General features: G+C 45.6%; 1 pseudogene; it reads left to right on the top strand.

Annotated features, from left to right (window-relative positions):
• Positions 1-3,900: 3,900 nt before the first annotated feature.
• Positions 3,901-7,848, top strand: LOC138847243 (vinculin-like; annotated as a pseudogene).
• Positions 7,849-24,435: the final 16,587 nt, after the last annotated feature.

Below are 24,435 nucleotides of genomic sequence, written 5' to 3'. Positions count from 1 at the left end.
AATCCACTGAGCCCGGATTCTAGTCATACACGTGTACATAGGGAGCCCAAGCCCTGGTTTCCTGTCAGGGAACTGGGGTTTCCTCTCCTGTAACAGTTTTGAGGGAAGAATTCTACTTATGATCTGTCCCTCCCAACTTCAATGACGGATTGAAAGTTTGATGTAAAAGGAAGAAGTCCTAAATGAACAATTTGGTTCACGGACAATGACTGTTGCTCACCAGGATCAGAGATGTGGGAATATTGAAGACACTATTGAGTCTCTTCCAACCTGACTCAGGACAGCACCCTCAGTGTACTGAAAGCTTTGGACAGTTTCAGTTTTCCCTGTATAACCAGGGACAGCCAAGACAGGGCCATGATCTGTTAAACCGCAACTATTCCACTCATCCCTCTCCTGCCACAACCAGCAAGTGTGCAACTGAACCAACCTTTGACTTTACATGTGGGTGATCCACACTCACTTTCTGCAGACTTTAACCTGACCCGCATTTCCCCTTTAATCCTGAAACAGTCTGTGGTCCCTGTGTGAATGTCACAGCACTCAGGAATGTACTGCAGCTCAGCTGTGTCTCAGGCTGAGCTTCTGCAGGCCCCTGGGAAGCCTACAGGGACTTCTTCATCCTCTAGGTCCTGGGACCCTCCTGGGGGACTCCCTGACTGATCTCAGGAAGGAAATGCACTGGACATCAACAGTCAAGGTCATAACTGAATGGAAAGTGTTGGGTGTGCACTTCCAGCTGATCTGGTTCTGCTCCAGTGTCGTGGGACCCCCTGCACCTGCTGTGATTGAGGGAGAGCAGAAAGTGGGACACACAGTGGCTGTGCACTCTGGGGCTGGAGTCCACATCACGGGGAGCTGTGTCTGTGACTCCAGCATGATGCCCAGTGTCCTGAGGCTGAATCACAGCTGCAGGAAGAGCCAGTCCCAGATACCATGTGTCCAGAGTCCCTGCTCTTCACTCCAAATCTATGCTGACTGGGGTCATCAATCCATTTGGAGTCTTTCATCTATTTAGAGAGGGAGACATCCGTGCTGCATATCACAGTGCTGGATGGAGCCCATTTACACACTTTCCCATACTTGTACTGATAATGCACCCTGGAAGAGAGTAGATGATGGATGTGTTATGAGGCCTCATCACCAAGGTGGGAACACTGATGCAGTTCCATGCTCCTGGGTTCCAGCTGCCAAGCCTTGAGTACACTGCCTTCATTTATCATCTCCATAAAACATTGGCAAACACAACACCAGTGTTCAGAGATCTGAATCTTCATGATTTCCCATTTTGGCCATTTCATATTCATAAATGTTTGATAAGTAATATTTAATATAGGCTTATGAGGTATAATGATATGTGTTGAATAAATGAGTGTATACTGAGTGGAATAATGAAGTCAGACTTACTGACATGTTTATCACAAAACCCATGTTTTTCATGGTAGAATGTCGTTTGTCTAATGTCTTGGAATTCTGCAGACACTATATTCTCTTAACTGCTGTTACCATGCTGCACAGTAGACCCCTCAACGTGTGGATCCTGTGGGACTGAAACTCTGACCTTGCTCCATCATCTCCTCTGTTCCTCCCAAGCACAGATGTTGGTCTTCATCATTGAACTTCTGCCTCTGAGTTCATCCATTTTATCCCATGTACGTAGCATTACATATTATTTGCCTTCTTGGCTTGGTATTTTAGCAGAGTATACTTATCCTGACATATTATCCTTGGATATTATTCTCCAGGATCATCCATATTATCCAAGATACCAGAATTTCTTCCTCTATACTATAGCCATATAAACTTCCTGTTAAAATATAACTCTGTCCATTTGTCCCATTATCCATTCCTTCTTAAATGCAAATTTTCCTGGATTATATGTGTGAACTCTTGAGAATGATGCTGCTTTAATTGAACATGGGACTACAGAGGTGTTTGCCATAGTGACTGCAGAATGTTGTGCCATCAGGCATCATAACATTGTGAACATCATGGCAGTCATCAGGCATCCTAATATTGTGAACAGGGATGGGAGGGACCCCATCCCCACACAGAACGTCAGACGAGACCAGGGCTGATTCTAGTAGCACTGTGCTCTGTGCTGAAGCTGGAGACTCAGGAGATCTACCGTGGTACCTCCAACAGCAGATTCCCCATGAATGAACAAATCCCACTAGACCTCACTCCAAGAACTCCCATCTTTTCTCCCATGGTCTCCCTGGGAGCACACCTAAAACACAATGCCTTTGGGACACACTGAGCTGTGGTAGAATGAGAAGGCCATGCCTAGATGGCTGCTGGAAAGGGAGCATCAGTTACTCAGGGATGGCTTCAATGCCACCTGGCATTGGAGCCTGCCTGGCAACAGGGTGTGATTGGATGGCTTCAGATACTGCCTGGCAACAGGCTGTGATTGGTTAGGCATAAACTGCCCCTTGACCAGATTGGCTGCCTCAGCTATATAAGCTGTGGTACCAACTGAAATAAATGATTCTGCAGGCTGCTCGCCTCTGGCCTGCTTTCACCCAACTCCCAGGGTCTGTGTGGTGACTCCGTGCCTCTTGCCCGCACCAGAATGAATCCATAGCAACACTGAGCCACACACAATCAGAGAGGTTTGCTTCTATACCCATTGTAGGCCTGATGATGCAGAACCTGTTGATCAGGATGAAGAAGCCAATTGTGCATCACAGTTATTTTGAGACTGCAGAAGACTCAGAACAGTTCTAAACATGGCTCATACAGACTGTTCCTTTTTATTCCTTTTGGATACAGGCTATTGATCATACATTTGATACGAGAATAGTCACTTCCAATCTGTGTGTAGGCTGCTCACTTCTCAGTCAGTCTGTAATGCAGAAGCTCTGTAGTTATGCAGCATCATCTGAAAATATTTTCTTAGGTCTCTTGAATTTTGAATTCTGAAAGGGAAATCATGGCCGGACCAACATCGGGGAGATTTTTCCCAATGTTTGGGTTGTTTGGAGCTGTCAATCCAAAGGCAGAAATCTCCCAATGTCAACTCACTGTCCATCTCTACATTTCTGTTTCTCTCACCAATTCTCTCTCTGTCACTGTTCCAATGTCATTATCATAGTTAATAATGAAGCAAAGGTTATTTTAAAATGAAGGACATGGTATTGCCAACACTGGATATTAAGGGCACAGACATATTAGAATGAAATTAACACGTTGCCTACAACTGGTAAAACAACAACGAGAAAAAAAAAGTTTGTATGATCTGAATCCTATCATAGCCATCACCCTACACACCCAAGACACCATGTCTGCCCTGGGCACTGTCCTGTCTGAGAATCTGACCCCATGCCTGCTATATAGGGGCAGCACATGTAAATAGGGCCTCCCTCTGTCCATGAAAACCAGCCCAGCCCTCGCCCTGCAGCTCTGGCACAGGAGCTCCAGCCCCAGGACTCCCAGGTGTCCACTCAGTGATCGCACTCAACACAGGCGCTCACCATGGAGACTGGGCTGCGCTGGCTTCTCCTGGTTGCAGTGCTCAAAGGTAATGATGGAAAACACGGGGCACTGAGTCTGGGAGAGGATGTGAGTGAGAGACACAGAGAGTGTGAGTGACAGCTTCCTGACCACGACGTCTGTGTTTGCAGGTGTCCAGTGTCAGGAGCTGAAGGAGTCCGGGGGAGGCCTGGTCATGCCTGGGGGATCCCTGACACTCACCTGCAAAGTCTCTGGACTCACCATTAGTAGCTCCTACATGAACTGGGCCCCCTAGTCTCCAGGGAAGGGGCTGGAGTGGATCAGATACATTTGGAGTGGTGGTAGCACAAATACGAGAGCTGCGTCAATGGTTGAATCACCATCTCCAGCAACACCAACCCGAACACGGTGTCTCTGCAAATGAACAGTCTGACAGCCGCGGACATGGCCACCTATTTCTGCGCAGGAGATAGAGTGAGCGGCCCTCAGGCTGAGCCCAGAAGCAAACCTCCCTGCAGGGGAGTGCGGCTCCACCAGGGGGCGCACAAGACACACTGAGCCAGAATCTGGTCTGTACAGGTGCAGAGGGAGATGAAGCCCTGGTTTCCTGTCAAGGAATTGGGGTTTCCTCTCCTGTAACAGTTTTGAGGGAGGACTTCTCCTTTTATGTCTCTGTCCCTTATACTGACGTCACTGATGTAGAGAAGTTTGATGTGACAGGAAGAAGTCCTAAATTGACACATTCAGGTTTGTGCACGATGACCGTGGCTTCCAGGATCACCAGGATCAGAGATGTGGGACAATCTGGGGACCTCATGAGTGTTTTCCCGTCTGACTCAGGACAGCGTTCTCAGGCCACTACCGACTATAGGACAACATTAGTTTTCCCTCAAATCCACAGAGTGCAGAGCCAGGATCTTGATTTGCTACCTCAATTGTATAAGTCATCCCTACCTCCTGTCAGAGCAGCTCTGTGTGCTGAACTGAACCAACCATCTTATTTTAAACTGTGGGTGTTCTGAACTCACTTTCCACACTTTATAAACCATCTCCATTTCCCCTTTAATCCTGGAACAGTCTGTGGTCCTTGTGTGAATGTCACAGCACTCAGGAATGTACTTGCAGCTCAGCTGTGTCTCAGGCTGAGCTTCTGCAGGCACCTGGGAAGCCTACAGGGACTTCCTCATCCTCTAGGTCCTAGGACCCTCCTCTGGGCTCCCTGCCTGAACTCAGGAGGGAAATACACTGGACATTACCAGTCAAGGTCATAACTGAATGGAAAGTGTTGGGTGTGCCCTTCCAGCTGATCTGGTTCTGCTCCAGTGTCGTGGGACCCCCTGCACCTGCTGTGGTTCAGCAGAGCAGAAAGTGGGACACATAGTGGCTGTATACTCTGAGGCTGGAGTCCACATCACGGGGAGCTGTGTCTGCGGCTCCAGCATGATGATCAGTGTCCTGAGGCTGAATCACAGCTGCAGGAAGAGCCAAACCCAGATACCATGTGTCCAGAGTCCCTGCTCTTCACTCCCTGTCTATGCTGACTGGCGTCATCAATCCATTTGGAGTCTTAGATCAGTATTAGAGAGGGAGACACCCAGGCTGCATATCAAAATTCTGGACACAGCCCATTTCCACGCTTTCCCATACTTGTACTGACAATGCACCCTGGAAGACAGTAGATGATGGATGTGTTATGAGGCCCCGTCACCAAGGTGGGAACAATGATTCAGTTCCAACCTCCTGCGTTCCAGCTGCCAAGCCTGAGACCACTGCCTTTATTTATCATCTCCATAAAATATTGGCAAACACAACACCAGTATTCAGAGATCTGAATATTCATGATTGGCCATCGTTGCCATTTCATATTCATAAATGTTTTATAAATAAGAATTCAGTATAGCACTATGAGGTACAATGATATGTGTGGACAAAATGAATGCATATTGAGTGGAATTATGAAGTCAGACTTGATGACACGTTCATACCTCAACACATGTTTTTGGTGGAGTTCAGCTGTCTCCTTCTTTTAGGATTTTCTACTCACAATATTCTCTTAAGCTCTGTCACCATGCTGTGCAGGAGATCCCTCAGTGTGTGGATCCTTTGGGACTAGAACTCTGACATTGCTCCACCATTCTCTGCTCCTCCGTCGCTCAGACATTGGTCTTCACCATCGTACTTCCGGCCTCTGTGCCTTCAGCCTTTTATCCCATGTAGGTAGCATCACATATTATGTGTCTTCTTTGCCTGGGTGGTTAGCAGAGTGTACTTTTACTGACATATTATCCTAGGCACATTATTCTTCAGGGTCATCCAAGTTGTCCAAAATTACAGAATTTCTTACTCTACTGCTTGTAAACTTCCTATTAAAATGTAACTTTGTCCATTTCTTCATTTTCCATTCTTGCTTCCATGAGATGTCACTGGATCACATGTGTGAACTCTTTTGAATGACGGTGCTTTAAATGAACAAGGAACTGCAGAGGTGTTTGCCACAGTGACTGCGGATCCCGTGGACACCTCCCTGGGATTTCATATTCATTGTACCATGCAATGGTGCTTGAACATCATGTAATAATTCTATTTCTAGTTTTTGATGTTTTTCCATACGGTTTTACTAATTAACCTGACACAGACTTGTACCAGGGTTATCATCTCTCTCTACCTCCATAAAACATTTCAGCTCTGGTATGTCTGGTAATAGCCATTCTAACAGGAGTGATGTGATGTCTCGTTGTGCTTCTAACATGGACATACATGATGTTCCCAGATTTGTAGCATTTTATATGCTTGCCTTTATATCTTCTTTTAAAATTTATAGCTGTACCATAAAATTTAAAATTTATCATTTTATTGGCTGGCACCACGGCTCATTAGGCTAATTCTCCACCTGCGGCGCCTGCACCCTGGATTCTAGTCCCGGCTGGGGTGCTAGATTCTGTCCTGGTTGCCCCTATTCCAGGCCAGCTCTCTGCTGTGGCCAGGGAGTGCAGTGGAGGATGGCCCTGTGCCCACATGGGAGACCAGGAGAAGTGCCTGGGTCTTGCCTTCGGATCAGTGTGGTGTGCCAGCTGCAGCAGCCATTGGAGGGTGAACCAATGGTAAAGGAAGACATTTCTCTCTGTCTGTTTCTCTCTCTCTCACTGTCTACTCTGCCTGTGAAAAAAATTTATCATTTTATTTAAAAATTTGTCTGTATGTATTTGTCCAAAACCACAAAGAGACTGAGACTGACAGTGATCTTCTAACTCCTGGTCACTTCCCAGATGGCTACAAAAGCTTCAGCTAGGTCAGGTGACAGCCAGGTGCTTGGAATTCTGTCCAGGGCTCCCACATGGGACTACTTGGAACTACACCTACTGCCTCCCAAAGGGGCTTAGACAGGACTCTGACACTGGAACCAAACTAGGACACAGCACTCAGCATCCTGACATGGGAGGCAGGAATCCCTCAGGCTCACTCCAGTGCTGCTCCTGTCTCCACCTTATCATCACTGCATTTAAGGAATTGATTGCTTCCCTTGGGATTCAGTTGCTTGAGATTTTTCAACATTAGGAAATAGGCTCCTAATCATATGTATAATTAATCTTCAAGTTATTTTAAGTATCTATTTCATTTTAGATGCCGCAGATAGCTGGGGAGGTGATTAACCAGCCAATAATGATGGCTGCCAGGCAGCTCCATGATGAAGCTCACAAATGGTCCAACAAGGGCAATGACATCATTGCAGCAGCCAAACGCATGGCTCTGCTGATGGCCGAGATTTCTCGGCTTGTGAGAGGAGGCAGTGGTACCAAGCGGGCACTCATTCAGTGTGCCAAGGACATCGCCAAGGCCTCGGATGAGGTGACTCGGTTGGCCAAGGAGGTTGCCAAGCAGTGCACAGATAAGCGGATTAGAACCAACCTCTTACAGGTGTGTGAACGAATCCCAACTATAAGCACCCAGCTCAAAATCCTGTCCACAGTGAAGGCTATCATGCTTGGCCGGACTCCCATCAGCGACAAGGAGTCTGAGCAGGCCACAGACATGCTGGTTCACAATGCTCAGAGCCTCATGCAGTCTGTGAAGGAGACTGTGTGAAGCAGAAGCTGCTTCAGTCAAAATTGGTACAGAAGCTGGATTTACACTGCGCTGGGTTAGAAAGACTCCCTGGTACCAGTAGGCACCTAACTGGACATGGTTGGCACAGAAACCCCTACTAAATAGAAGGAAAATGATCAAGGCCCAGGAGACACCCATAGGTGCTGGGGCTTGAATGCCACAACCTGGCCTGACATCAGAAAGGAATGGAGGCCTTTTCATATTAGAAACCATTTATACTCTTTTGTCATGGATGCTTTGAGATGTGTCTCCATATAAAGCCTGTATTCTCAAAACACAGTTATATTCATGCACACTCTATCCCAGTAGGCATGGGTTTCTGGCTCATGGACTTCACCTAAGCTCAGAATCCAAGTGAACACTAGCCAGACACCTCTTCTGCCCTTATTCTTTAGGGGGCATTTCCTTTTCTGTTTCCATTTTACTGGTCCTCATCCTCCCATCTGGCTCCCAAGACCCAGAGCCCAGGCAATTCAGTTAAGAAGGAAATCACTGTGCCTCCAAAAATAGTTTTGGGCTTTCTGTGTTGCTGCTGACCCTACAAAAAATGTGAATCACAGTGTTATAGCAAGAGAGGAAGAGACCAACAGATGGAGGGAGAATTCCTTCCACTGGTTCACTTCGTGAATGGCTGCAAAGTCTAGGAGGGCTCAGCATGAATCCAAGAGCCTGGAACTTCTCCCAGTTTCCCGCTAGCTTGAAGGGAACAAACACTTGGGTCATGGTACACAGTGATCACCATTGCACTGCCTACCTCTGTGAGTTCAAGCTTGTCTGCTGCATATATAACTAATGTCACATACTATGTGTCCACATCTACGTGGTTATTTCTGTTAGCATATTATGCTCCAGGCTGACCCATGTTTCATAATGACAGAAAAATCTCCTTCTTAATACTGAATAATATTCTATGCCCAAATGTGAAAGAATCCATTCACTGTTTTATGCACACTTGATCATTGTTGACTGAACTATTGTGAACAAAGCTGTAAGCTGAACCCAGGGCTGCGGATGAATTGTGACACAGTGACTTCTACCCAGTGCTTGACCTCAACTCAGAGTCATGATTACTAGACACAGGGAAGAGGGGGGGACAGGGGACTGCTGATACCAGGACACAAAGCACCACCAAAGGCAGGAATAATTCTGCCCACACCACAGTGGGCTGACTCAGTTCACCACAACACACAACAGGTTCCACAAATAACTAGAACTGAGGTCTCCAGGCCTCCCAACAGAGTGATGGAAAGGAGGTGTAAATGTGCATGAGACTGAGTTCATCTGTGCCCATTTCTACCATGCACATTCCAGGAGCACACAAACCCCACTACCATGTACAGAGTTCTGTGTTCAGGAACACTTTAAACAGTTTAAACAGTTTTTAAACTTTAAGGTCAATGGATGAATAAGGAAAAAAAACATAGTTAACCTTAAAAAATCCACTTGCAGTCCTTCATCTGTTTAAAAGTGGGCAACAGGCATTAGGACAAAATTGGCTAAGTCCCCACTAGGAACACCCGTGTTCCCATCAGAGAACTGAGTGAGCCCAGCCTCATGGCTTCCCACACTTTCCCCTCATAATGCATCATGGAAAACTGTAGATAACGCTACAAGCAAAGGAGCCCCTACCACCAACGTTGGAATTACAGACACGGTTTCTTGCTCCAGGGTTCAGAAAGACTAACTCCTAGATGTCATAGGCATTTGGGATGTCTGGGGCTCTCAACCCAAAGGCAGAAATCTCCCATTGTCACCTTTTCTTTCCATCTCTACATTTCTGTATCTCTCACCCCTTCTCTCTCTATCACTGTCCAAATGTCTTTCATATAGATGATAAAGAACTAATGGTTATTTAAATAAATGAAGGACATGTTATTGCTACCACTGGTTACGAAGGATACACAAATATTAAAATGAAACAAGGTTTTTGCCTTCAGCTTTTTAAAATTATGATAACATAAAACTTCATATGATCTGAATCCTATCATAGCTATCACCCTACATACCCAGGTCACCACGTCTGCCCTGGGCACTGTCCTGTCTGAGGCGTCTGACCCCATGCCTGCTATATAGGGGCAGCACATGCAAATAGGGCCTCCCTCTGCCCATGAAAACCAGCCCAGCCTTCACCTTGCAGCTCTGGCACAGGAGCTCCAGCCCCAGGACTCCCAGGTGTCCACTCAATGATCGCACTCAACACAGACGCTCACCATGGAGACTGGGCTGCGCTGGCTTCTCCTGGTTGCTGTGCTCAAAGGTAATGATGGGGAACGCGGGGCACTGAGTCTGGGAGAGGATGTGAGTGAGAGACACAGAGAGTATGAGTGACAGTGTCCTGACCAGGACGTTTGTATTTGCAGGTGTCCAGTGTCAGTCGCTGGAGGATCCGGGGGAAACCTGGTCCAGCCTGGGGCATCCCTGACACTCACCTGCACAGTCTCTGGATTCTCCCTCAGTAGCTACAGCATGGGCTGGTTCCGCCAGGCTCCAGGAAAGGGGCTGGAATGGATCGGAGCCATTAGTACTGGTGTTAGAGCATACTACACGAGCTGGGTGAATGGCCGATTCACCATCTCCAAAACCTCGACCACGGTGGATCTGAAAATGACCAGTCTGACAGCTTCAGACATGGCCACCTATTTCTGTGCCAGAGACACAGTGAGGGGCCCTCAGGCTGTGCCAAGACACAAACCTACCTGCAGGGGAGTGCCGCTCCACCAGGGGGCGCACTAGAAGCATTGAGCCCAGATTCTGGTCATACACGTGTGCATAGGGAGCCCAAGCCCTGGTTTCCAGTCAGGGAATTGGGGTTTCCTCTCCTGTAACAGTTTTGAGGGAAGAATTCTACTTTTTGATCTGTCCCTTCCAACTTCAATGACGGATTGAAAGTTTGATGTAAAAGGAAGAGGTCCTAAATGAACAATTTGGTTCATGGACAGTGACTGTTGCTCACCAGGATCAGAGATGTGGGAATATTGAGGACACTATTGAGTCTCTACCAACCTGACTCAGGACAGCACCCTCAGTGTACTGAAAGCTTTGGACAGTTTCAGTTTTCCCTGTGTAACCAGGAACAGCTGAGACAGGGCCGTGATCTGTTAAACAGCAACTATTCCACTCATCCCTCTCCTACCACAACGAGAAAGAGTGCACTGAACCAACCTTTTCTTTACATGTGGGTGATCCACACTCACTTTCTGCAGACTTTAACCCGACCTGCATTTCCCCTATAATCCTGGAACAGTCTGTGGTCCCTGTGTGAATGTCACAGCACTCAGGAATGTACTTGCAGCTCAGCTGTGTCTCAGGCTGAGCTTCTGCAGGCCCCTGGGAAGCCTACAGGGACTTCTTCATCCTCTAGGTCCTGGGACCCTCCTGGGGGGCTCCCTGCCTGAACTCAGGAGGGAATTGCACTGGACATCAGCGGTCAAGGTAATCACTGAATGGAAAGTGTTGGGTGTGCCCTTCCAGCTGATCTGGTTCTGCTCCAGTGTCGTGGGACCCCCTGCACCTGCTGTGGTTCAGGGGAGAGCAGAAAGTGGGACACACAGTGGCTGTGCACTCTGGGGCTGGAGTCCACATCATGGGGAGCTGTGTCTGTGGCTCCAGCATAATGATCAGTGTCCTAAGATTGAATCACCAAAAGGGAGAGAATGATCCTGCGGGGGAAGCAGAACACACAGCAGAGTCATAGAATGGTAAATGACCAAAACAGCACTCCTGCCTCAGAATCAACCCTTGGGACATTCGGATCTGACTAAAAGGTCCATGGGAGTCTCACAGGCATGGAAAGCCATGACACGGTGGCAAAAAACAATCTAAATGAAGGATCCTGGTGAACAACACCCCAGCAGAAGGATCAGGCCATCAAGGAGAGAGGCGCCTTTCTCTGAAGGGAGGAAGGAACCTCCACTGTGATATGGCCTTGACTAAACAAGTTCAGAGTCGGTGAACTCAAGGGGCTTCCATAGCCTAAACAGCTCATAGCAAGAGTCTCGGGTGATTGCTGACATCATAAATAAGAGCGCCAATTGTTAAATCAACAACAGGAGTCACTGGGTTCATGCTCCCCTCGCAGGATCTCTGTCCTTAATATGTTTACCTATGAAACTCAAAAACAACACTACTAGTCGAACAATACCCTATATCTGGTTCGGTTGTGTGAGTGCAACCTGTTGAAATCCCTGCTTAGTATATACTAAGTTGATCTTCAATATATGAAGGCAATTGAAAACGAAACATGATGAAGGGCGGGATGGGAGAGGGAGTGGGTGAGGGGAGGGCCACGGGAGGGTGGGAGGTCAGGGGGGAAGCCACAACAATACAAAAGATGCATTTTATATTCTAAAAAAATAAAAATAAAAAAAAAGATTGAATCACAGCTGCAGGAAGAGCCAGTCCCAGAGACCATGTGACCAGAGTCCCTGTTCTTCTCTCCATGTCATGCTGACTGGGGTCATCAATCCATTTGGAGTCTCTCATTAGTATTAGAGAGAGAGACACACAGGCTGCATACAGAGTGATGGACAGAGCCCATTTACACATTTCCCATACTTGCACTGACAATGCACCCTGGAAGAGAGTAGATGATGGATCTGTTATGAGGCCCCTTCACCAAGGTGGGAACACTGATGCAGTTCCATGCTCCTGGGTTCCAGCTGCCAAGCCTTGAGTGCACTGGAATTTATTTATCATCTCCATAAAATATTGGAAAGCACTACAGCAGTATTCAGAGTGTTGAATCTTCATTTTTGATCATTTTTGATTATAAATATTTGATAAATAACATCTGAACATAGACCTATGAAGTATAATGTTATGTGTTGATAAATAAATATATCAAATTGAGTGGAGTTATGAAGTCAGACTTACTGACATACTCATCAGAAAACCACATGTTTCCATGGTAGAATGTCAGTTGTCTCCTGTTTTGGAATTCTGTAGACACAATATTCCCTTCACTGCTGTGACCATGCTGTACAGTAGATCCTCAGTGTGTGGATCCTGTGGGACTGAAACTCTGACCTTGCTCGAGCATCTCCTCTGCTCCTCCCTTGCTCAGACATTGGTCTTCACCATCGTACTTCCTGCCTCTTTGACGTCATCCTTTTATCCCATGTATCCAGCATCACATATTATTTGTCTTCTTGTCCTGCATGGTTAGCAGAGTGTACTTACCCTGACACATTATCCTTGGACATTATTCTCCAGGATCATCTGAGTTGTCCAAAATACAGAATTTCCTCATCTTTACTGCCATATAAACTTCCTGTTAAATATAATTTTGTCCATTTGTTCCATTGTTGATTCTTTCTTCATGAATATTTCACTGGATTGTATGTGTGAACTCTCGTGAATGACACTGCATTAATTGAACATGGAAGAGCAGAGGTGTTTGCCACATTGATTGCAGTTCCCCTGGATACCTCCCTGGGATTTCATATTCCTTCTACCCAGAAATGGTGTTTGAAGATCTTGTGAAAATTCTATTTCTCAGTTTTTGATGATTTTCCATAATAGTTTTACTTGTTTACCTGACTCCGATCTTGCACCAGAGTTATCTCCAGCTTCCTCCACATGGATTGTCAGCTCTGGATTGTAGGATAATACTCATTCTAACAGGAATGATGGGATGTCTCATTGTGCATCTATTATTGACATGCATGATGGGCCCAATATATAATTTCATATGTTGCCTTTATATCTTTTTAAACAGTTATAGATACTATTTCACTTATTTTGATATTTGTATTTACATATTTTTCCAAAAAGGCAAAGAGACTGAGACTGACAGTGATCTTGTAATTCCTGGTCACTTCCCAGATGGCTACAAAAGCTTCAGCTGGGTCAGGTGACAGCCAGGAACTTGGAATTCTGTCCAGGGCTCCACATAGGAGTACTTGTAACTTCACCTACGGCTTCACAGAGGGGCTTAGGCAGGAATCTGACACTGGAACCAAACTAGGACACAGCACTAAGCATCCTGACATGGGAGGCAGGAATCCCTCAGGCTCACTCCAGTGCTGCAACTGTCACCACCTTACCAGTCACTGCATGTACACAATTAATTTCTTCTCTTGGGATTCAGTGGCTTGAGTTCATTCAACATTTGGAAATAGGCTCCTGACCATATGTATAATTAAGCTTTCATTTATTTTAAGTTTATTTTATTTGAAAGGCAGTGTTATAGCAGGAGATGAAGAGACCAAGAGATGGAGAGAGAAGCTTCCATTCACTGGTTTTCTTCCTGAATGGCTGCAAAGGCTGGGATGGCTCAGCCTAAAGTCAGGAGCCTGGAACTTCCCCCAGTTTCCCACAGCTTGTGGGCTGCATATATAACTAATGTCATATACTATGTGTCCACATCTACCTGCATTATTTCTGCTAGCATATTATGCTCAAGGCTGACCCATGATTTCTTAACGACAGAATAACCTCCTTCTTAACACTGAATAATATTCCATGTCAAATGTAACAGACTGCATTCACCGTTTTAGGCATATTTCACTTTATTTAGAATGAACTATTGTGAACAAAGCTGCATTACCTGAACCCAGGACTGCAGGTGAATTGTGACACAGTGACTTCTATCCAGTGCTTGAGCTGAACTCAGAGTCATGGTTACAGAACAGGGAAGAGGGGGAACACAGGGCAGCTGATACCAGGGCACAAAGCACCACTCACAGGAAGGAATAATTCTGCCCACACCACAGTGGGCTGACTCAGTTCACCACAACCCACGACAGGTTCCACGAATAATGAGAACTGAGGCCTCCAGGCCCCTCCAACTCAGAGTGTAGGAAAGGAGGTGGAAATGTGAATGACACTGAGTTGATCTGTGCCCATTTCTACAACACACAGATTCCAATAGCACACTACACCCCACTAACAAGCACAGTGTTCTGTGTTCATGACGAGTGTTAAATAAGGCAATGGATGAACAAGGAAACAAAACATAGTTAACCTAAAAAGAATCCACTTGCAGTCTTTTATCTGTTTAAAAGTGGGAGGCAGGCATTAGGACAAAATTGGCAAAGTCCCCACTAGGGACACCCATGTTCCCATCAGAATGAATCGTTCAGCCACACGACTTCCCACACTTTTTCTGATAATGCATTTTGGAAAACTGTAGATGACGCTACAAGTGAATGAGCCCCTACCACTGAAGTGGGAAAGAAAGTCTCAGTTTTGGGCTCCAGGTTTTAGAAAGGCTAAGTCCTCGGTGTTGTAGGCACTTGGGATGACTGGGGCTGTCAATCAAAGGTGGAAATCTCCCTTTGTCACTTTTTCTGTCCATCTCTACATTTCTCTTTCTCTCATCCCTTCTCTCACTGTCACTATTTCAATGTTATTCAAACAGTTAAAAATGAACCAATGGTTATTTAAAAATGAAGGACATGCTAACACTGGATTATTAAGGGTACACACATATTAAAATGAAACAAGGTCATTGACTTCAATTGTTTAAACAACAATAATAACATAAAAATTTATATGATCTGACTCCTATCATAGCCATCACCCTACACACCCAGGTCACCACATCTGCCCTGGGCACTGTCCTCTCTGAGGCATCTGAACTCATGCCTGCTATATAGGGGCAGCACATGCAAATAGGGCCTCCTTCTGCCCATGAAAACCAGCCCAGCCCTCACCCTGCAGCTCTGGCACAGGAGCTCCAGCCCCAGGACTCCCAGGTGTCCACTCAGTGAGTACACTCAACACAGACGCTCACCATGGAGACTGGGCTGTGCTGGCTTCTCCTGGTCACTGTGCTCAAAGGTAATGATGGGGAATGCGGGGCACTGAGTCTGGGAGAGGATGTGAGTGAGAGACACAGAGAGTATGAGTGACAGTGTCCTGACCAGGACGTCTGTGTTTGCAGGTGTCCAATGTCAGGAGCAACAGGAGGAATCCGGGGAAGGCCTGCTCAAACCTGAGGGATCCCTGAAACTCACCTGCAAAGCCTCTGGATTCTCCCTCAGTAGCTACTGGATGAGCTGGGTCCGCCAGGCTCGAGGGAAGGGGCTGGATGGATTGGATGCATTTATGCTGGTAGTGGTACCACAGACGACAGGAAACCCATCCCCATCCTGTGCTTTTTTCACCGTGCATTCTCAGAACTCACATTCTAAGAACGTGTTCCTTTATTTCTAGGTTTCTGTTCTGTCCCAGGGCTCTGGGTGTCTATGTTGTCCCAGCACCAGGCTTGATTTCAGCTCAGATGAGATAAAGCCTCCTGCTTTGCCATCACAAACCTTGATTTTCTTCATGTGAATTCTTGAAGTTTCTTCCTGGTCCTGTGTAGAATGTCAGGCTATTTCACAGGAAATGCATTGAATCTGTGAATCACATTGTAGCTTGCCTATTTTAACAAGGTCATTCCCTCAAATCCATGACTACGTCATTCCAATTTACAGGGAATCATCAAATTCCTTTTCACTTTTTAAATTATTATGTATTGCAGAAGTATGAGTGAAGACCCCTATCTTACACCTTACACAAAACTCCACTCAATATGGATTAAAGATCTAAATCTATGACCCTACACCATCCAGTTATTAGAGAACATTTGTGAAACCCTGGAAGGCACTGGCACAGGTAAAGAGTTCTTGGAAAAGACCTGAGACATAGGCAGTCAAAGCCAAAATTAATAAATGGGATTAGATCAAATCGGGAATTCTCTGTGTGTCAAAAAACACTCAGGCAAGTGAAGAGGCATCTGACAGCATGTGCAAAATTATTTGCAAGCTATGCAACGGATATGGATTAATAACCAGAATATGTAAAAAATTAAGAAATTCCAAAAACAAAACAAACAACCCAGTTAAGAGATGGGCCAAGACTCAGACATTTTTCAAAAGAGGAAATCCAAATTACCAACAGACATAGAAAAAATGTTCAGGATCACTAGCGGTCAGGGAAATGCAAATCAAAACCACAAGGAGGTTTCACTTCACCCCAGCTAGAATGGCTTCATACAGAAATCAACAAACATGAATTGCTGGCGAGGATGTGGGGGGAAAAGTACCCTAATCCACTGTTGGTGGGAATGCAAACTGGTAAAGCCACTATGGAAGATGATATGGAGATATCTCAAAAATCTGAATATAGTCCTACCTTATATGACCCAGGAATCCCACTCCTGGGAACTTACCCAAGGGAAATGAATTCACTACACACAAGAGGTACCTGTACCTCCACATTATAGAAATTGTGGGATATGTGTGCTATCCAATATTACACAGTGGTAAAAAAAATGAAATCCAGTCATTTGCAACAGAATAGATGATTCTAGAAAAGATCATAGTTAGTGAAATAAGCCAGTCCCTAAGGGACAAATACCACATGTTCTTCCTGATAGGTGAGACCTAATAGAGCACCCAAAAGGAAATCTAGGGAAGTGATGGCTTGAGCTGCCCTTGTCTTGACTGTCGAGGAACAGTTTTTTGTTTATTTGGTTTTTTGTTTATTTTCCTTCTTACTATTTGTTGAACTCTACTTAACATAGAGTTAATCATATGTATATAAAGTCAATTGAAAAGAGATCTCAGTAAAAAAATAAGAATAGGAATAAGAGAGGGAGGAAGGAAGTTTGTAACTGTAAAGCTGTATAGTTCTGCATACTTTCCTACAGACATACTTCTAAGGGTACAGTTTTAACACTTGTCACGGGGCTCCAAGTCCCATTAAGCTTAGTGGTAAAAATGCCATTGTAATTGTTAAAGTGATCATATTGAGTGTTAAGGTGAATATATAGGTAGGTTAAGTTTTAAATTGATCATATAAATAAGGTCAAGTGCCTGGTAATAATAAGAGATAGAATTAAAAAGGAGAGAATGTTCCAACATGGGAAGCAGTCCACACAGCAGACTCAAAGAATGACAATCGCTTTAAGTAACACTCTGACCTCTGATGCAGCACCTAAGTCTTCCTGGTCTGACTGAAAAGCCCATGAGAACATTTCAGCCAAGACACTGTGGCAAAAATATTCTACATGAAGGTTCTCTGTGAGTGAGACCTGTGGGGAAAGAAGTGGCCATCAAAGAAGGAAGTACTTTTCTCTCAAGGGAGGAGAGAACTTCCACTTTGCTTATGGTCTTGTCTAAATACTGAAACAGATTGTAGATTCAAAGGCTTTCATAGCCTAAGCAGCTCATGTCAAGAGCCTCGGGTGGTCACTGATGTCATATGTAAGAGTGTTAATTGTTAAATTAACAACAGGGGCACTGTGCACTAACTCCCCATGCACGACCTCTGTCCTCAATAAGTTGTATTATGAGAGTTAACTGTAAAACCAGTTCTCAGTGTGTGTGTGTGTGTGTGTGTGTATGTATTGTTGAAATCTTCACTTAGTATAGAGTTGGCTTCTGTTTACAAACTAATTGAAAATGAATCTTAATGGATAGACCAAGGTAACAGAATTGAAACACCAGAAATCAATCCAAACATCTACAGCCAACTTATATTTGATCAAGGATCTAAAACCAATTCCTGGTGCAAGGACAGCCTATTCAATAAATGGTGCTGGGAAAACTGGATTTCCTCGTGCAGAAGCATGAAGCAAGACCCCTACATTACACCTTACACAAAAATCCACTCAACGTGGATTAAAGACCTAAATCTACATCCTGACACCATGAAGTTATTAGAGAACATTGGAGAAACCCTTCAAGATATTGGCACAGGCAAAGAATTTCTGGAAAAGACCCAGGAGGCACAGACAGTCAAAGCCAAAATCAACTATTGGGATTGCATCAAATTGAGAAGTTTCTGTACTGCAAAAGAAACAGTCAGGAGAGTGAAGAGACAACCGACAGAATGGGAAAAATATTTGCAAACTGTGCAACAGATAAAGGGTTAATAACCAGAATCTACAAAGAGATCAAGAAACTCCATAAAAACAAAACCAACAACCTACTTAAGAGATGGGCCAAGGACTTCAATAGACATTTTTCAAAAGAGGAAATCCAAATGGCCAACAGGCACATGAAAAAATGTTCAAGGTCACTAGCAATCAGGGAAATGCAAATCAAAAGCACAATGAGGTTTCACCTCACCCCGCTTATAATGGCTCACATACAGAAATCTACCAACAACAGATGCTGGCGAGGATGTGGGGAAAAAGGGACACTAACCCACTGTTGGTGGGAATGCAAACTGGTCAAGCCACTATGGAAATCAGTCTGGAGATTCCTCAGAAACCTGAATATAACCCTACCGTTCGACCCACCCATCCCACTCCTTGGAATTTACCCAAAGGAGTTTAAATTGATAAACAAAATGCGGTCTGCACCCTAATGTTTATTGCAGCACAATTCACAATAGCCAAGACCTGGAACCAACCTAAATGCCCATCAACGGTAGACTGGATAAAGAAATTATGGGATATGTATTCTTTAGAATACTATACCGCAGTAAGAAACAATGAAATCCAGTCATTTGCAACAAAATGGAGGAATCTGGAACACATCATGCTGAGTGAAGTAAGCCAGTCCCAAAGGGACAAATACCATATGTTCTCCCTGATCGGTGACAACTGACTGAACACCAAAAAGGAAACCTCCTGAAGTGAAATGGACACTATGAGAAATGGTGACTTGATCAGCATAGCCCTGACTGCTAATGGACAACTTAATACATTATCCCTCTTAGTATTTTTTTTGTCTGTTCTACTTAATATGACTGGTTTAATTCTGTAATTATCACACAGTTATTCTTAAGTGTTGAAATTTAACTGAAATGTGATCCCTGTTAAACATAAGAGTGGGAATAAGAGAGGGAAGAGATGTATAATTTGGGGCATGCTCGGGCTGACTTGCCCCAATTGGTAGAGTTGGAAACATACCAGGGGATTCCAATTCAATCCCATCAAGGTGGCATGTGCCAATGCCATCTCACTATTCCAAGTGATCAATCTCAGTTCACAATCGATCATAATGAAAGGAATGAGAGTCAAATGGAGCACATAAACAAGTCTAGTATCTGCTAACACTAACCGATAGAATAAATAAAGGGGAGAGTGATCCAACATGGGAAGTGAGATACTCAGCAGACTCATAGAATGGCGGATGTCCTAAATAGCACTCTGGCCTCAGAATCAGCCCTAAAGGCATTCGGATCTGGCTGAAAAGCCCATGAGAGTATTTCAGGCATGGAAAGCCAAGACACTCTGGCAAAAAGATCTCTGTGTGTGAGATCCCAGTGGAAAGAACAGGTCTTCAAAGAGGGAGGTGCCTTTCTCTGAAGGGAGGAGAGAACCTCCACTTTGACTATGACCGTGTCTAAACAAGATAAGAGTCGGAGAACTCAGGGGGCTTCCATAGCCTTGGAAACTCATGACTGGTGCATAGGGAGATTACTGATGCCATAAACAGGAGTGTCAATTTGTAAAGTCAACAACAGGAGTCACTGTGCACTTACTCCTCATGTAGGATCTCTGTCCTTAATGTGCTGTACACTGAGGCTTAATGCTATAACGAGTACTCAAACAGTATATTTCACTTTGTGTTTCTATGGGGGTGCAAACGATTGAAATCTTTATTTAATGTACACTAAACTGATCTTCTGTAAAAAAAAAAAAAACATATTATCAATTCCCAACCTGACTCTCACTGGGATTAAACATGACAATAGGTCTGATCTGATTTCATCATCATTTAAAAAAAATCATCTATTATTTTTCACTTTATGTTTCTGTGTGGGAGCAAACTGTTGAAATCCTTACTTAAGGTATACTAAGCTGATCTTCTGTATATTAAGATAATCGAAAATGAATCTTGATGTGAATGGAAGGGGAGAGGGAGTGGGAAAGGGGAGGGTTGTGGGTGGGAGGGACGGTATGGGGGGGGAAGCCATTGTAACCCATGAGTCGTACTTTGGAAATTTATATTCATTAAATAAAAGATAATAAATAAATAAATAAATAAATAAATACTTTTGAAAAAATAAAAAAATATTTGAGAGTCAGAGATACAAAGAGAAAGGGAGAGACAGAGAGAAAGATCTTCCACTTGCTGGTTCACTCCTTAAATGGCCTCAACAGCTTGAGCTGGGCCAATCCGAAGCTGGGAGCTTCCTCTAGGTCTCCCACATGGGTACATTGACCCAGGCAGTTGGGCCATCTTCCACTGCCTTCCTAGGCCATCCAGAGAGCTGGATTAGTAGAGGAGTGGCTGGGAAACAAACCAGTGCCCTTTGGGATGCCAGCGCCACAGGCAAAGTTTAAATCTATTATGCCATAGCACTGGCCCCTCTCTCAAAACTATTTAGTATTCCTAGAAAATTTGCCATCAGTTATCCTATCTCCTACCTCCTTAACAGTATCTAAGGAACATATTATGAAATGAACTGGTAATTCTAGTTAGGATAGCAAAAAACTCAAGAAAAAAAAAACTAATTGAAAATGAATCTTAATGGAGAATGGGACTGGCAAGGGGAGAGGGAAGAGGAAGAGGGGTGGGAATGTAGGTGGGAGGGTGGGTATGGTGGGAGAAAATGTATTCCAAAAGTTGTACTTATGAAATTTGTATTCCTTAAAAATTTTTCAAATATTAAAAATTAAAAAACAATAATATTGTTATGTGAACATCATTCACTCGAATCCTAAACTGCCTGCAAGGTTTTTGAAGTGTTTTTGATGCTACAAATGTAATTTTTTTGAAAAGATTCTTTTATTTATTGAAAGTCAGAGTTACAGAGAGAGAGAAGAGACCCAGAGAAAGAGTTCTTCCACCTGCTGGTTCACTCCCCAGACGACAGTGACACCAGGAGCCAGGAGTTTCTTCAGGGACTCCCACTTGGACACAGAGGCCCAAGCACTACGACCATGCTTTTCTGCTTTCCCAGGTGCATCAGCAAGAGACAGAATGAAAGACGAACGCAAAGCACTATGGGATGCAGGCAACACAGGTGGAGGATTCACCTGCTACACCACAGTGACGTTTTCTGCATTTTCTGCACTTTTGTTCTCAATGTACAATGTACCACTGATTTTCACAAATGGCATGAGGTAGTGGAGTATATTTTTATCCATCTTTCCTGCACGTGCTGTCAGCCCTGTGTTGGCAGTTTGCTTCTGACAGCACTTTCCCCCAGTCACACATGCACTGTGCAGACTCATCCCCTTGACCAGATGCAGTGGGAGGTGAATCGCTGGCTCCCGTCTGGAAATTGGGGTTTGTGGTCCTGTAACCGTTTCCTACATTCCGATCTGGAAGGATGATTCTGTCCCTAACACCGATCACTGAGCAGAAGTTTTGGTATCACAGGAAGACGTCACATGAAGAAAATGGAGTCGTTTCTGGAGGAATGAATGACATCTCTGGGGTCCCCAGCATCTGAGACCTGAGGGAGCTCTGGGCACCCGGGGAGGCTTTTCCAGCCCGAGTCACGGAAGAGCTCTCCGTGGAATTTTCTGATGATGTCATCTGGGACCCTACTGAGAGCCCAGGGACAGTGTAGAGCCAGTCAGGGGCTATGGATGCTGCAGTGTTTCACATCCATGCCCTCCCCTCCTGCACAGCTGGGCCCCTGAGGGGTGAGCTGACCCCATGGTCCTGTTCCCTGGGGCTCCCGTGTCCATTCTCTACAGCTGTGCCCTCGTCTCCCTTCACTTCTTCACCCTGAACTCACAGGTTGAGGTCCACGTGGTCCAAACCCCAGGTCAGGGATTAACCTGCAGCTCAGGGGTGGCTCAGGCTGTGGCTCCTAGAAATCCTGCTTGCTCTTCCTCACTCACGTCTCCTGGGATCCCCGGACATGCTCTCATTTGCAAGCAGAGGTGGCCGTTGGTAGTGCAAGGGGTCAGACTCATGGAAAACACTGGGTGTGGAGAGGTCTTGTTCCCCACACTCTGCTGGCCTTGTCTTCATCTCAGGGAGACCAACAGGTGGGACAGCCCAGTGAAGTAAGCACTAGAGTCCAGGTGGTTCTGGACTGTGTCCCTGTGAGCCCACCAATGATCCAACCCTGGAGCTGCATCCCTGCTGCATGAAGGGCCTGCCCCAGAGACTGTGTGTCCAGAGACCCCGACTCCTTCCTCCAGGGACTGCCCGCACCTCTTCTCAGCCGTGCTCCTCCTTCCGTGAAAGCAAAATTGTCCTTGCTTTCTCTCAACTCTATCATCACCAGGAATGAACAAATTGTCTGCTCCTCACCAGGATAGCTGCATCAACCCCATGTGTTTACTAAATGTCTCTGCAAAAATGCAATTGTTCACTCGTGTAGGATTCTTACAGATTCTGAAGCAATTCTCTCAGCTGATATAGAAATGACTATTTCTGAGTTTCTACATCTAAATTCAGAGACACGTGTGACTCTATGTTTCAGGTGGGAACAGAGGAGTGGCTGAGTCTTGTTCTTTGACTCTTTTATTCTGCCTGTTAGTACCATCATGCAGTACCCCATAGGGAGGTATATGGAGCAAAAAGTTTTATTGAGCTCACAGCTGTAGAAGCTGGAAGTCCAGGATCAGACAGTGAGAATGTTTTGTTATCAGGCATCATAACACTGTGAACAGTAATGGGAGGGACCCCATCCCCACACAGGATGTCAGATGAGACCAGGGTTGACTCTAGCAGCCCTGTGCTCTGTGACTCTAGCAGCCCTGTGCTCTGTGCTGAAGCTATGAAACCTCTGAAACTATGAAAACCTGCCCAGCCCTCACCCTGCAGCTCTGGCACAGGAGCTCCAGCCTCAGGACTCCCAGGTGTCCACTCAGTGATTGCACTCAACACAGACGCTCACCATGGAGACTGGGCTGCGCTGGCTTCTCCTGGTTGCTGTGCTCAAAGGTAATGATGGAGAACGCGGGGCACTGAGTCTGGGAGAGGACGTGAGTGAGAGACACAGAGAGTGCAACAGCTTCCTGACCAGGACGTCTGTGTTTGCAGGTGTCCAGTGTCAGGAGCAACTGGAGGAGTCCAGGGGAGGCCTGGTCACGCCTGGGGGATCCCTGAAACTCTCTTGCAAAGCCTCTGGATTCACCATCAGTAGCTACAGCATGCAATGGGTCCGCCAGGCTCCAGGGATGGGTCTGAAGTGGATCGCATACATTAACACTGGTAGTGGTAGTGCATAGTATGCGAGCTGGGTGAATGGCCAATTCACCATCTCCAGCAACACCAGGTGTCTCTGCAAATGAAGAGTCTGACAGCCGTGGACACGAGCACGTATTTCTGCGCAGTAGACACAGAGAGGGGCCCTCAGGCTGAGCCCTGACACAAACCTCCCTCAGGGAAGTGCGACTCCACCAGGGGGAGCACAAGATGCACTGATTCCAATTCTGGTCCTGCTCAGATGCAGAGGGAAATGAAGCCCTGTTTTATTTAGGGAATTGGGGTTTCCTCTCCGGCAACAGTTTTTTTTTTTTTTTTTTTTGACAGGTAGAGTGGATAGTGAGAGAGATAGAGAGACAGAGAGAAAGGTCTTCCTTTTGCTGTTGGTTCACCCTCAAATGGCCGCCGCGGCCAGTGCACTACAGCCGGCACATCGCACTGATCCGAAGCCAGGAGCCAGGTGCTTCTCCTGGTCTCCCATGGGGTGCAGGGCCCAAATACATGGGCCATCCTCCACTGCACTCCCGGGCCATAGCAGAGGGCTGGCCTGGAAGAGGGGCAACCGGGACAGAATCCGGCACCCTGACTGGGACTAGAACCCAGTGTGCTGGCACCGCAAGGCGGAGGATTAGACTACTGAACCGCGGCGCCGGCTCCTGCAACAGTTTTGAGTGAATAATTCTACTTCATGATTGTGTCCCTTCCAATGACGTCACTGATATAGAGAAGTTTGATGTGACAGGAAGAAGTCCTATATGGACACATTCAGGTTAGGGAACTATGACAGTGGTCACCAGGATGAGAGATACGGGACTAT

The sequence above is a fragment of the Oryctolagus cuniculus genome, chromosome 20 (genome assembly GCF_964237555.1).
Source record: "Oryctolagus cuniculus chromosome 20, mOryCun1.1, whole genome shotgun sequence".
In the NCBI taxonomy this organism is placed as follows: Eukaryota; Metazoa; Chordata; class Mammalia; order Lagomorpha; family Leporidae; genus Oryctolagus; species Oryctolagus cuniculus.
Note: the sequence above shows the minus strand (reverse complement) of the source record. Positions and strands in the feature narration are given on the sequence as shown.